Source organism: Phascolarctos cinereus, unplaced genomic scaffold (genome assembly GCF_003287225.1).
Source record: "Phascolarctos cinereus isolate Bilbo 61053 unplaced genomic scaffold, phaCin_HiC Scaffold_5;HRSCAF=322, whole genome shotgun sequence".
Lineage (NCBI taxonomy): Eukaryota > Metazoa > Chordata > Mammalia > Diprotodontia > Phascolarctidae > Phascolarctos > Phascolarctos cinereus.
In genome coordinates this window covers 245,789,555-245,804,857 of record NW_027555958.1, presented here as the reverse complement: position 1 = coordinate 245,804,857, position 15,303 = coordinate 245,789,555, and positions in this window count along the sequence as shown.

Here is a 15,303-nt window from a genome sequence, read left to right as displayed (position 1 = left end):
ATTCTTTTTCTCTATGGTAAGGAAGAATGTCACTTGGGGGAATCTAAGACTTAAGCACCAAAGTCCTGGTTAGGGGAAAGGGTCTCGCCCTTATCCAGGTTGAGATACCTCCTCCCTACCATATAAAGGAACGGAATATAATAGGAAGAGTAGTGTATTGGAAGTCCAACCCCTTGGTTCCACTTCCAACTTTGCCACTAACCAAACTTGTAATAATTTTGGTGTGTCTGTTTTTTGTAACTTTTCTGTTTTCTGTTACCTGTAAAATGAGGGGAAGAGTGCAAAGGTCTCTTTCAGCTTCAACACTCTAAAAGTCTATTTCTTGAGATACCTATAATGGCAGTGGAGTTTGGTGGTGCTGTTGTGGTGAGTTCTGATTCTCCAGTTTCTGTAGGGTAAGTATCAGAGGAGGATCAGAGATTAGGGGACTCTCCCCCAACAAGCATGTTGCCTAGCCCAGGCATAAGATGCATTGCAGAGATAGTTTTGGAACAGTTGGGGGTCAACATGAATAACAAAGCAGGGGCTGGTATAATAAGAAGTTGGAAGCAGACTATGGAAAGAAATTTAAAGGGATGAGGACCTAGGTAAGGGTATACTCAGGTGAAATAGGGATACTGGGGTGGAGGATATCTTTGCTAAGAGTGAGAACGTGAGGATAATTGAGCAGTGTAACTCGAAATGATGAGCAAATAAGGATAAGGTCTTTATTCCTCACATCTCTTCCTTAATAGCCTCTCCCTTACCATCTCCTTCCCCCACCATTCAGAGCAGCTGTAGTGAACAGAGTGTTTAACAAGCTGGCTCCTCTTCACCAACATATATATTGTGCACTGCCTGGTTTCACTGCTGATGCCCAAGCCATAGCTGACATGGCCACCTACCAGCTGGAGCTTCATGGGTATGAGTCAGGAATGTTCTTGGGATTTTTTTATCCTCTTCTTCATATACTCCCCATCCAAACTACTGCAGGTAAATATCTCCCTCTTCATTACATTCCCCTACCAATGCCACTTAACACACACAGAGTAGTGAGTCTGTGGTGGGCGGGTTAGTGACATGGTGGGGAGGACATAGCTCTCTTTAAACACAATGAAAAGGACCCCAGCCCCCATCAAATGAAATTGTAGTTTGTGTTAGGTTGCAGAGGGGGAAGCAAATAATGAAGAGGGGATAGTGAAAAATCAAGTGTAGTGAAACTAGAGTTTGGAGTATTATAGGTGTAGGTTTTTACATTTGGTTTATGAGGATTTGAGAGAGGAGCAGGAGTGTGAGCTTCAGGGAACAATGACTGTCCATCTCCTTAGGATGGTGCTAGAAGAACATCCTCCCTACCTTGTTCTGTCTGCTGCAAATGTGGTAAGGAATATCACTTATAAATACCAACAAGAGCTTTCAGCCCATCTGACAATGGCTGGCTGGGATCCTTCCCAAAGGATCACTACCCTTATAATTAGCTAGAGGGGTCACAATCATCTTGTCAATGAGGGCCAGAGCTACTGTTGCTGTAGGTTAATGTGTGGTTTCAGTGTGAGGCCTGAAGTGGGGAGTCTAAGGCCTAGGCACGGGGAATGAGGTTCTCACCTATGAGGCTCCAAAAGAGGAGAACTGTAGTCAGGAAAACCTGAGTTCAAATCTGGCCTCAGACACTTACTAGCTGTGTGACCCTAGGCAAGTTACTTAACCTCTTTTTACCTTAGTTTCCTCATCAGTTAAATGGGGATAATAATACCACTTACTTCTCAAGTTTGTTGTGAAGATCAAATAAGATAATAATTATGAAGTACCTAGCACAATGCCTGGCATGTATGTATATATATATATATAGATATATATATATCTATATATATATATCTATATATATATATGTGTGTGTGTGTGCATATATATATATATGTGTGTATATATATGTGTGTGTGTGTATATATATATATACATATATATACATATATATACATATATATACATATATACATATATATGTATATATATGTATATATATGTATATATATGTATATATGTATATATATACATATATACATATATATACATATATATACATATACACATATATATGTATATATATATATATATATATATATATATATATATATATATATATATATATATATATATATTCAGAGTCTGGTGTAGTCATTGGGAGCAGCTCAGAGAATTTGGAAAGAGAGAAGACAATGTGGCATAGGAGCAAAAAACCTGGGCTGAGACTCAAGAGTATGGCTGTAATCCCTCTTCTTCCATAATTTTACTGTATGAGTTTGGATAAGCTACTTCCTTTCTCTGGGACTCAGTTTCCTCATTTATAATCTGAAGGAGTTGACCTACATGATATCCAAGGTTGATAGGATCTCTAAGATTCATTCCTGTTTAACAGTCTATGAATATATTAGCAGTCAGGAAGATGAAGAAGGCGGCACCTAAATCTCTCTCTCTCTCTCTCTCTCTCTCTCTCTCTCTCTCTCTCTCTCTCTCTATCATATGCAGCCACAGTTCTGATTGGGTTCAAGTATAATAGTGCTTGGGAAGAGACAAGATAAATATGAATTACAATGAATTTAAGTGTGACCTCAAAATGCCTTATTTCTGAAAAAACCATCAAAAATTAGCTGTGAAAGAGACTTTAGATATCAGCTTAATATTCCAATCTTCAGTGCTTAGCACAGTGATTGAGACACAGTAGACACTTAACAAATATTTATTGACTATTGACTATTCTGCAGTGAAACAGAAGTACAAAAAGGGATAGCAATTTGTTCAAAATTATACAGCTGATGTTACCAACCTAATATTGTAGAGTATATGAGTGTCATGTACTGAGAAATAAGAATGAGATTCTAAGAGGCAGTGTAATCTAGTGAATAGAAAGCCAGCATTGGCATCAGCATAAACATCATTCAAATCTCACCTCTAATGCATACTAGTTATAATTTCCTGGGCAAATCACTGAATATTTCAGCTCCCTAAGAAACTTTCTAAATCTTTACAAAACAGCTGCTCATCTGTGTAAACAGAGGGAGCTTCATAGTCAGGACTCCCTAATCCTATAAAAATCACAGGTTTGGGTAAAATAATAATAATAACTTCTATCATAATGTAACATTTGGGTAAATAAGAACTTTAGGGAAAATTAGGAAGCGATCTGCAGAAAATACATTTAGATTAGTTTCTTGCACTGTATGCCATTATAAGCTCCAATCAGAGTAAATCAGAAGAAAACAAAAAGAAAAACAGGAAGTTAATTTTGCAATGATATTTAGAAAGGAGAATATTCATAACCAAAGAGAGGAACAGAGGTGATCATAAAAGATAAACCAGACCTTTTTGATTGTGTAAAATTTGTAAGCTTTTGCATGGACAAAAGAAATTTGGCTACAATAAGAAACAGAAGCTAATGAATGGGGAAAATTTGATTGTCACATGTCTGATAAAAGTTACATATTCTAGATATATAGGGAATTTTTTTTTACAAATTGCATATATGTCTTATATATCCCAGATATATAGAGAATTGTCTTAGTATTATGACAAACATGTAAAACTAAGAGCCATTCTCAAATAGACATGTGGCTAAAATATGTAACAGTTTTCAGAAAGGAAATTAAATCTATCAATAGCCACATGAAGAAAAAGTGTACATCATAACAATGGATGTCAAAATATTATAAAAGAACAGTCAATATTGGAATTGGTCGATGTGGGTGTTAACAGGATTTTACTGAACAAATCTCTAGCTGGGAATAGTTGTAGCCACAGGAAGCAGACGTAGAGACAAGAGTGCCACTAGTCAAGTAGTAGTTTAGTTAATAGTTTTCAGAGTGAGGAATGCTCTGTAAGCTGGAGTAGAAGCACAACTTTTATACATAAATCACAAGTGGAAAAGGAGTGTGGGGTGGATTACAAACAATCATTTCCAGGGCCCTAGTGGTTTCCCATGACAAGCCCACAGGTCCACAATACAGGTATTCTAGAGTCCTGTGGGAACAGTATTGTTTCAAGTCGTTCAGGGTCGTTACTTAGTGGGGCACAGGACCAGAGCTCTGTGATGGGAGTAGGTTCTACAATCTTTGATTCGCTTCACTTAATGTACTCAGGCACAAGAATGTAGTAATTGTGAGAGCATTGTCCACATTTGATTGATCATTTCAAGATGCACTGGAAGACTCTGAATCCCAATCCAGAGTCTCCTGAGAAATCTAAATTATTAGTATATTCATTACACATATATCAATTAATACGAAAATCATAATTCCCTTCACAATCCCTCCTTTTGATCAAAAGGTCAGAATGACCCTTGTAGACCAATGTGGAACATTCATTTGAAACATGATTTTGACAAAACTTGTTTACAGAAATTTGTTATAAAAGGAAAAAGAGGGACATGGTAGGGAAAAACTCTCTTAACCCTGTTTGATTCCAGGCATGAGTTATATCTGATAGCCAATCATGTTAAGTCTCAGGATTGACTAGGTGGGAATTTTCCTTTTCTATGATGGAAATAACACAATGGGGAAATAGAGTCAGGAGGAGTGTACCTAGGATGTATCCTAGGTCATCCCCAAAATGTTTCCCAGGCATGCATATCCATCTTAGCAGTCCTCAGACTGCCAAACATGTAATTTTCTATTATTGGCCTTATGACAATTCAGATATCCATCCTGGTAATAAAAAGTCAAAACAAATTATAGTCCCAGGAATTTTTACCTCAAATAGCAAAATTTTCACTAATCATAACTTACAGAGACAGGTACAACAGAAAAGTGAAAGGAAAAAAGAAACCTGCTACTTCCATGAACTTTGAGAAATTGAGGAGCATGGAAAAAGAAAAGGCTTAATCCGTAATGGGAGTAACTGCAAAACTTAGCTCATGTCTGATTTCTTGGGCTGGTGGTCTACATCAGCTATCATCTGCTTCTCAGCCTGGGGGTTTTGTAAATAGTTGTTTACCTCAGATATTGGCTGCTTTGGACCCTGTTTAATTTTTAGGGTCAGGTCACCTGTGGGTTCTATAATCCAGGTGGGCAGGACTGTCCTTTTGACATATGACAAGCGGATCCAGGACTGCACACCCTGGAGCTTGGCTGCAGTGGGGGTGGTGAGCAGGACTTCAAAGGGACCTGTCCACTGTGGCTCACAGGAATGTTTTTGGAGATGGTGTTTCCAGTAGGCCCGCTCACCAGGTGGGATCATGGGCTGAGTCTCAGTTAGAATTTCTAAAGAATGGGAATGTGAGATAAGTTGGGAAGTCTCTGATATTTTCTGAGCCAACTCAATACAGTATTGCAGGAGGGAGCCTTTGGCTGCTATGCTTCTTAACCATGGGTACAATGGCATTGGTCATCTCATAGGGACTGAGCTTGTGGTACCAAATGGTCTAAATCTAAGGTTAACAGGGCTAAAGGTAGGGCTTTGGGCCAAGGGATACTTAGCTCCTCAGAGAATTTAGCAAGGAGGTTTTAAACATCCCATTTACTCTTTCAACCATTCCTGATGACTGGGGGTGATAGGTATAAAAGAAGGTGCTGAATAATTAGCCAGGATAAAAACAGCTTAGCTAATGAAGTTCCTGTAAAATGGGTGCTTCTATCACTATGTGTTTCCTTAGGAACCCCCCATAATGGAAGGATTTTTGCTACCCCAGAGGCTGTGGCACAATGACAGAGGAACACTTCTACCCATGAGGACATACAAATTATAACCAAAGCCTGTAACTATGGGCAGGTATCAATTGAAAGATGTTGATCTGCCATGTTTCAAACAGCACATCTAGGGGAGGAAACTGCCCACAAGCTGGCTTCAGAGGCTTGGAGGCAATATGGTTGGGACAGGTGGGACACATCTCATAGGCAGTGACAACAGCCCTGTGAAAACTCCCCCACAAATATTTTCAGGGTAGCTCCACTAGCATGTCTGGCCCCCAATGGCTGAATGAATGAAGGGGTTTCATCATAAGGAGGGATAAGTTCTTGGGGAGTACTATAAATCCACTGGGGCTGACCTACAGTCCCATAGTCTTATCAAGTTCTCATCCCTTCTTTTGAAACTTTTATTGCTTTGTGATAAGCATTCATTTCTGAGGTGTGGCAACCTCCTCTTCTGTTTGGCCAAGAGCCTTAGGCAGGCTTTCAGGTAGAGATGAAAATGCTAAAAAAGATGCGCTGAACAGGACTTGTACTTGGGAATTTGAACAGTTAAAGCTACAGTTTATTTTTTTTTAATTTTTAATTAAATTATTTTGAATTATCAACAGTCACTTCCACAAGCTTTTGATTCTTAAATTTTTCTCCCCCTTGCTCCCCCCTTTCCTCCCCAAGATGGCATGAAATCTGATATAGGCTCTACATAAATATTTCTATTGAACATATTTTCGCATTAGTGATGTTGTAAGAATTAGAACCAATAAGAGGAATCACCAGAAAGGAGAAACAAAACACAACAGAAGAAAAATATAGTAAATAGTATGCTTTGATCTACATTCAAACTCCATAATTCTTTCTTTGTGGATAGCGTTTTCCATCATGAGGCCTTTGGAGATGTCTTAGACCCCTGTACTGCTGAGAAGGGTTAAGTTTATTAGTATTAGTCATCGTACAACATCACTGTTATTGTGTACAATGTTCTGGTTCTGCTCACTTCACTCAGCATCAGACCATACAAGTCTTTCCAGATTTTTCTGAAGTCTTCCTCTTCATTATTTCTTACAGCACAACAGTATTCCATTACATTCATATACCACAACTTCTTCAGCCATTCCCCCAATTGATGGGCATCTTTTTTTTTTTAGTGAGACAATTGGGGTTAAGTGACTTGCCCAGAGTCACACAGCTAGGAAGCATTATGTGTCTGAGGCCGGATTTGAACTCAGGTCCTCCTGACTCCAGGGCCGGTGATCTATCCACTGCGCCATCTAGCTGCCCCCGATGGGCATCTTTTCAATTTCCAATTTTTTGCCACCACAAAAAGAGCTGCCGTAAATATTTTTGTGTATGTGGGTACTTTTCCCATTTGTATGATCTCTTTGAGATATAGCCCTAGAAGTGCTATTGCTGGGTGAAAGGGTGTGCACATTTTTATAGCCCTTTGGGCATAGTTCCAAATTGCTCTCCAAAATGGTTGGATCATTTCACAACTCCACCAACAATGCATTAGTGTTCCAATTTTCCCACATCTTCTCCAACATTTATCGTTTTCCTGTTTTATCATATTGGCCAATCTGATAGGGGTGATGTGGTGCCTCAGAATTGTTTTGATTTGCATTTTTCTAATCAATAGTGATTTAGAGCATTTTTTTCATATAACTATAGATGGCTTTAATTTCTTCATCTGAGAACTGCCTGATCATATCCTTTGACCATTCATCAATTGGGGAATGACTTGTATTCTTATAAATTTGACTTAATTCTCTATATGTTTTAGAAATGAGGCCTTTATCAGAGACACTGGTTGTAAAAATTCTTTCCCAATTTTCTACCTTCCTTCTAATCTTGGTTGCATTGGCTTTGTTTGTGTAAAACCTTTTCAATTTAATGTAATCAAAGTTATTCATTTTACTTTTCATAATGTTCTCTATCTTCTGTTTGGCCATGAATTCTTCTGTTTTCCATAAATCTGATAGGTAAACCATTACTTGCTCTCCCAGTTTGCTTACAGTATCAGCCTTTATATCTAAGTCATGAACCCATTTTGACTTTATTTTGGTATATGGTGTGAGATTTTGATCTATGCTTAGTTTCTGTCATACTCTTTTCCAGTTTTCCCAACAGCATTTGTGAAAGAGTGAATTCTTATCCCAAAAGCTGGGGTCTTTGGGTTTATCAAATAATAGATTACTATAGTCATTGACTACTGTGTCTTGCATACTTAACCTATTCCACTGTTCCACCCCTCTATTTCTTAGCCAGTACCAAGCAATTTTGAGGATTGCTGTTTTATAATACAATTTAAGATTTGAAATGGCTAGGCCACCTTCCTCTGCATTTCTTTTCTTTAGTTCCCTTGATATTCTGGACCTTTTGTTACTCCAAATGAATCTTGTTATTATTTTTTCTAACTATATAAAATAATTTTTTGGTAGTTTGATTGGTATGGCACTGAATAAGTAAATTAGTTTAGGTAGGATTGTCATTTTTATTATATTAGCTCAGCTTCTGGGAGCCAAGATGGTGGAGTAAGAAGTAAGTTGCTCTCACCCTCCCTTATCAACTTCTGAAAGTTCGGAAAATATTGCCCCAGGAAAAACCCTGAATCAGTGGATTCTTTCAATGATTATTTTACTCTCTGGTTCTAGCACCTCAGGGCAGTTTTCCTTGATAATTTCTTGAAAGATGCTGTCCAGATTCTTTTTTTTTTTTTTGATCATGGCTGTCAGGTAGACCAATAATTCTCAAGTTATCTCTCCTGGATCTATTTTCCAGGTCAGTCTTTTTTCCAATGAGGTTTTAATATTTTCTTCTATTTTTTCCTTCTTTTGATTTTGTTTGACTGATACTTGATGTTTCATAGGTTCATTAATTTCCACTTCAGCAATTCTAATTTTTAAATGTTTTCTTGAGTTAGCTTTTGTACCTTCTTTTCCATTTGGCCAATGCTACTTTTTAAGGAGTTGTTTTCTTCAGGGAATTTTTTCCCCCAATTTGGTCAATTGCATTTTTTAAGGAGTTATTTTCTTCAGTCAATTTTTGTCCTACCTTTTCTAAGCTATTAACTCTCTCTTGCATACCTCTCATTTCTTTTCCCAATTTTTCTTCTACTTCTCTTATTTGATTTTTAAAATCCTTCTTGAGCCCTTCCCAGAAGGCTTTTTGGGCTTGGGATTATTCATATTCCCCTTTGAGGTTTCAGGTGTAGGTATATTGATAACGTTATCTCTTCTGAGTTTGTGTTTTGATCTTCCCTGTCTCCATAGAAACTATCTATGGTCAGTGGTCATTTTTGCTTTTTTCTCATCTTATTTTGCTATTTCCTGCCATTTAGAGTTGAGCTTCTTGTGCTAGGGGTCACTGACTTTGTGTACTGTGTCCTCAGGCACTGTCAGCTGGAAGCTGTAGCGATCAGTCAGCTTACCTGGTGCTGAGCTGGTGGTATGTGGAATGTGCTGAGGCCAGGTGGGGTTTTTCTGCATTTCCCCAGGGCACACTGAAGCACATGGAGGTCTGGCTGCTAGAGGATGCCTGCCCTCCTGGAGCTGACTCAGAGCATGAGATGGTCCTCCAAGCTGGGGTGTACCAGTTCCCCTGGCTATGCCAAAGCACATAGGGGGTCCTGGTCTTGTTATTTGCCTGTTCCATCACCCTAGGGCTGGTTTGCTGAATTGGGGTTTGTTGCTGGATTGCTAGGACACTTCCTGTCCTGGAATGCACTCCCCTTTTACCCAGTGAGATGGACCTTTCATGCCTACCCTCCAAGTTTCCTGGGCTAAAGGACTGCTCCACTCTGTCTTTCCACTGGCTCTGCTTTTCCAGAAAATTTCCTGAGGCACTATTTTCTGGTTTTCCATAGGTTGATGTGGGAGAGGGACAGCAATTTACTGCTTCCTCTGACTTCTTGGCTCCCAGAAGTAGAGGATGAATTCTTAAACAAACAATGGATAGAGACAATTACAAAAGACAAAACAGATCATTTTGATTGCATGAGACTAAAGAAATTCTGCACAAGCAGAATGTATAAAGGATAAGAAGGAAAGCATTGCTTGATTCTACCACTGGTACTTTCCTTTCTGTCTCTGGAAGCCACTGTCCCCTCCTTTGGCTTCCAAGTCTAGCTCCATTCATCAGAAGGCCCCAGAAACTTTTCACAGACCACTTCAGGCATAGAAAAACCTCCTTTCCCCACCCCTGGATGTCAGCTCTGCCTTTTTATTTTGCTGGCTGCTTAAAAAAGGGCCAAACAAAATAAGTGCTCAAGAAAGACAGCCTGTTGTAAAGACAAGATTTCTGGGTTGGTATTTAGGAAATCTGGGGTCTAGTTCCCTTTCTGCCACCTTGCTATATGACTAGTAAATCAGTTCATCCCCTCAGGCCTAAGTTTTCTTATCTGTCATAAACACATTTTAATACTTTGTAATTATATTGCAATTATAGCTATATATATATATATATATATTTTGGAGTTATAATAGAGTATCCCATTACATAAGCATATCACAATTTTTTTCAACCATGCCCAATTGATGGGCATCTCTTCTATTTCAAGTTCTGATTACTACACAAAAGAGTTGTTACAGATGTTTTTGTACATAGAAGATATATTCCTCTTTCTTTGAATTCTATAGGATATAATGCTAGGAGTGGTGTTTCTGGTTCACACACAAGGGAAACAAATCCCTTTTCCTATTAGTTCAGCAAAGACATGAAGATTTTCACAGGAAGTAATGATAATAAAAGCTACTATTTATACAGCACTTACTTTGTGTCAGGAACTGTGCCAAGTATTTTAACAAATAATCTCATTTGATCCTCAACACAGTCATAAGAGGTGAATGTTCTTATTATTTCCATTTTACAGTTGAGGAAGCTGAGAGAAACAGAGGTTAAGTGACTTGCCCAAGTTCACATAGCTAGTATGTATATGAGGCTGCATTTGAACTCAGGTCTTCCTGACTCTAGGCTCATTTCTCTGTTCACTTCACTACTTACCTGTCTCTCAGCCTCTACTGAGATACTAAAAGAAAACAAAAGTAAATGTGAAAGAAAGGAAGACAGGAAGAAAGAAAGAAGAAAGAAGAAAGAAAGAAAGAAAGAAAGAAAGAAAGAAAGAAAGAAAGAGAAAGAAGGAAATAAATAAATAAAGAAAGAAAGAAAGAAAGAAAGAAAGAAAGAAGGAAATAAAGAAAGAAAGAAAGAAAGAAAGAAAGAAAGAAAGAAAGAAAGAAAGAAAGAAAGAAAGAAAGAAGGAAAGAAGGAAAGAAAGAAAGAAAACACAGAATGGGATGAGGTCTGTGAAATGAAGCTCCTATGAACTAACCTCAATTCAAGTCCCACCACAAAACTAGCCTGGTTGATGGAGCTAAGAAGACATGCATCTCCAAGTGCCATCCTTTCACCTCAATCCTGTTCAAGAGATTAAAACCCTACACAGAGCCATCTTTGCAGAGTGCAGGCTTTTCTCTCTCTTACAGGAACAGTTAAGTGATAGTATTAGACTATTTTCTGGCTAATGGTATAATACAGTATCAATAATCAATAATCCACCATCTGAAAGAAATGCCACAAGCTACTCAGAGAAGGTGATACTGGTGGGAAGTCAGCACTGGGCAAAGCTGAGAGGACAATTTTAGCCTCAGTTTAAGATGGGATCCTCCTGGCTCAGTTTCCTCATTATGTTCCTTTGAAAAAGAATGTTACCCACCTGGCTATTCCTGAGTGGGGCTATGAGGTGGATTTGATACTCCATGGTTGTAAAACTGAATTATCTGAATCCAAACAGAGCTAAGGATGTCATCCTGTCATATCTGGATCCTGCAGTCTTTTCTGTCAGATTTATGTCTTCCAGACTACAGGCCATTCACCTACAGTTGGTAGCAAACATTGGGTATCAGCCAATGTCCCCTCACTGTTCCCTGGATGCAGCCTGTGCTCAGTTTCAGTCAACTTTCTCTTTGGGAACACCTTGAGGTAGGGACATCTCTGCCCCTTGCCAGCAGGAGGCAGTTTCAGAAGCCAAGACTTTCAAGCCTTACCCCAAAAGAATTTGGGTCCCATTTGTTTTAGGGAGGAATGATGAGGATGGGATCTGGACCCCAAAAAAGGAAAAACCCTAGACTTTCTCATATGTCCAAATCTCTGGCATTCCACTGAGGTTATAATCCTATCAACTGGCTTTTCATTATCACCTATGCCCAATCTCACAAGTCTGTTACAGAGCCCTTCCATTGTCTATTACCTGCAGATGGCCCCCAGCCACTTCCCATCCTTAATTGTATCTAGACTCCATTCTTCCTTGGCCACCTAGTCCAGGTCCCAGACATTCTGCTCACCCCAGCTCATTGGCCACTCCCATCCAGATATTCCTGAGAGCCCTCTAGTCACACCAAACTACTTGGCCACCCTTGGATCCCTCCCACAGTCTTTCTGTATATAAGGTCCATCTTGTCTCTATTAAAGTGCTCAGATTATTATAATCTAGCCAATAGCTCAGTAATGTTCTAAGAGTCTGGCCAATATGATGGATATTCTAATAAAACTTGACTTTAGTTGAAAGAAAAAAAAAGAATAGGTAAAATAGGATCACACTGTAAGCTGATGTAGCCCTGTAGGCAAAGGAAGGATAAAAGTTTATTAAGAAAAGAAGGATGTAATAAAAACATAGTTCCAGGAAAATGAATATAAGTGTTTAGGATGAATTAAGAGAGTTACTGCAGATAGAGAGACCAGCAGACTTAATGTAATTCAGACATGAAGTGATTAAAACCTAGGCTAGGGTAGTGACAGTGAGGATAGAAAGAAGGAATACAGACCAGAAATTTTAAACAGAGAAATTGAAGGAATCAGAATATAATCAGAGCAGTCAAAAATGTCCTGAGGTTTTGAAATTCAGTAAACAGAACTGTGACACTGTAGACAAGGAAGCAGAGGTTGAAGTAGGATGGTGGGGTGAGAGAGTGGTAATAAGTCTGCTGTAGGCAGTCTGAGAAGAAATGTGATGAGATTAATTTGGGGAGGACTTCCAGGGGTGAAGCTAAGATGATGGAGTAGCAAAAGCACTTAGCTAAGCCCTCCCAACATCCTCCTCCAAACAACTTTAAAAGAACACCTAAAATCAAGTTTTAGAGTGCCAGGATGAACAAAAGGGCAGAGTGAGAGAAAGAGAGATCTGTGACATGGGGGAGGAGGCTGGCTCAGAACTCATGAAACATCAGTTTATTAAACACCAGTGATGGGACTATGTGGTAGTGACAGAAACATAACAGCTTTGGGAACTCTCAAGCCAGTGACAGTATGGGGACCTGGCAACTGGTCAGAAAGAGATTATATGAAATTCTAGTGCTAGCCCTAGACACAGGACCAGATACTGTTTGGCACTTCCATTGCCTATACCCACTTCTGGGTTCAAGGGTAGAAAGGAGGACTTATAGTCAAAAGGGAGTAGAAGTCCTGAAAGGCAGTATTACTTCTGGTCCCAAGGGACTAAGGGACCCTGAGGAGCAGGATTGTTTCTGATGCCAAGGGTGTAGGAGGCCCTGAATAGCAGTGTTGATTGTAATCCAAAGGATCAGAGACCCTTCCTAGGTAAGAACCAGAGTACAGACCAAAAAAACCAATGATTTACCAAGATTTACCAAGATTACATCACCTTGGAAGCACCAAAAACTTTCAAATACCCAGAACTAGCTCTGAGAACATCAGATTGGAAAGGCCTGAAGTTTAAGAGGATACCCCTTCACCACACCCCTCATCCTTGGAACAGAGCCAATATTAACATAAAATTCCAAATCAAGAAATAGGGTGGGAAGATGAACAAACAATAAAAAGAAACCTAATCAAAAAAATCTACTATGATGACAGGGATGATCAAGACACAAACTCAGAAAAAGAAAATGAATTCAAAACATCTATAAGTAAAGCCTCAAAGTAAAAATGGGAATTGGACACAAACCCAACAAGAATTCCTGGAGGAGTTTTAAAAATTATTTTGAAAATCAAATAGGAGAGGGAGAGGAAAAGTTAGGTTAAAAATGAAAGCAAAAGAAGAAAAATATGAAAAGTCAAATATCACCTTGGTAAGAGGAGCAAAAAATAATGAAGAAAGTAACACCTTAAAAAACAGAACTGACCAAAGAGAAAAAAGAGATACAAAAATTTACTGATGAAAATAATTCCTCAAAAAGCAAAATTGGCCAAATGGAAAAAGAGGGACAAAAGCTCACCAAAGAAAATAATTCCTTAAAAATTAGAATTGGACAAGTAGAAGCTAATGACTCCATTATACATCAAGAAACAATCAAACAAAGTCAAAAGAATGAAGGGGGAAAAAGGAAATATGAAATACCTCATTGGAAAAACAATTGGCCTAGAAAATAGATTGAAGGGTGATAATTTAATAATTGTTAGATTATCTCAAAGCTCTGATCAAAGAAAGAGCCTAGACATAATATTTCAAGAAATTATCAAGGAAAACTGCCTTGATCATGAGGGTAAAGTAAAAATTGAAAGAATCCATCAATCACCACCTGAAAGAGATCCCAAAATGAAAACTCCCAGGAATATTATAGCCAATTCCAGAACTCCCAGGCCAAAGAGAAAATACTTCAAGCAGCCCAAAAGAAACCATTAAAGTACCATAGCACCACAGTTAGGATCACACAAAATTTAGTAGCCTACTACATTAAAAGAGCAGAAGGTTTGGAAAATTATATCCTGGAAGGGAAAAGAGCTGTGATTACAACCAAGAATAAATTACCCAGCAAAACTGAGTATAATCCTTCAAGGGAATGAAAGAAAGTTTAATGAAATAGAGGACTTTCAAGTATTCCTGATGAAAGGCTAGACTTAAATAGAAATTTTAATTTTCAAATACAAGACTCAGGAGAAGCATTAAAAGGGAAATATGTGAGAAAAATCATAAGGGATTCAATGAAGTTAAACTGTTTGCTTCCAAATGGGAAGATGATACCTGTAATTTCTAAGAACTTTATCATTATTAGGGCAGATATAAGGAATATACATAGAAAGAGAGTGCTGGAGTGAGTTGATAATGTTAAGATGATTTTTTAAAAAATGAATGGGTGAAAAATAGGAATGCCCTGGAAGAAGGGAGAGAAAGAATGGGGGAAATTATGTCATATAAAAAAGATGTGGAAGGAAAGGCTTTCACAGTGGAGACAAAATGGGGGGGGAGCCAACACTTGAACCTTAGTTCAAGTATATATACACACGTGTGGGTTTATAATAGGTAATAGAAATCTATCTTATACAATGGGAACATAAAAGAAAAGCAAGGGTGAGTAAAAAGAGAGAGGGTAGATAAAAGAAGGCAGTTGTCAGAAGCAAAACAAACTTTAGAAGTGAAACAGGATAAAAAGAGAGAAAGAGAAATATAAACAGGAGAAAATAGGGTGGACATGAAATGCATAGTTTATAATCAAAACTGTGAATATGAATGGGATGAACTCACCTATGAAATGGAAGAGGATAGCAAAACGGATTAAATACCAGAATCTGACAATACATCATTTACAAGGAACATACTTGAAACAGAGACACATACACAGAGAGTTAAACTATGGGGCAAGAGCAGAAACTGTTATCCTTCAGTTGAAGCAAAAAAAAAAAAAGCCAGGAGTAGCAA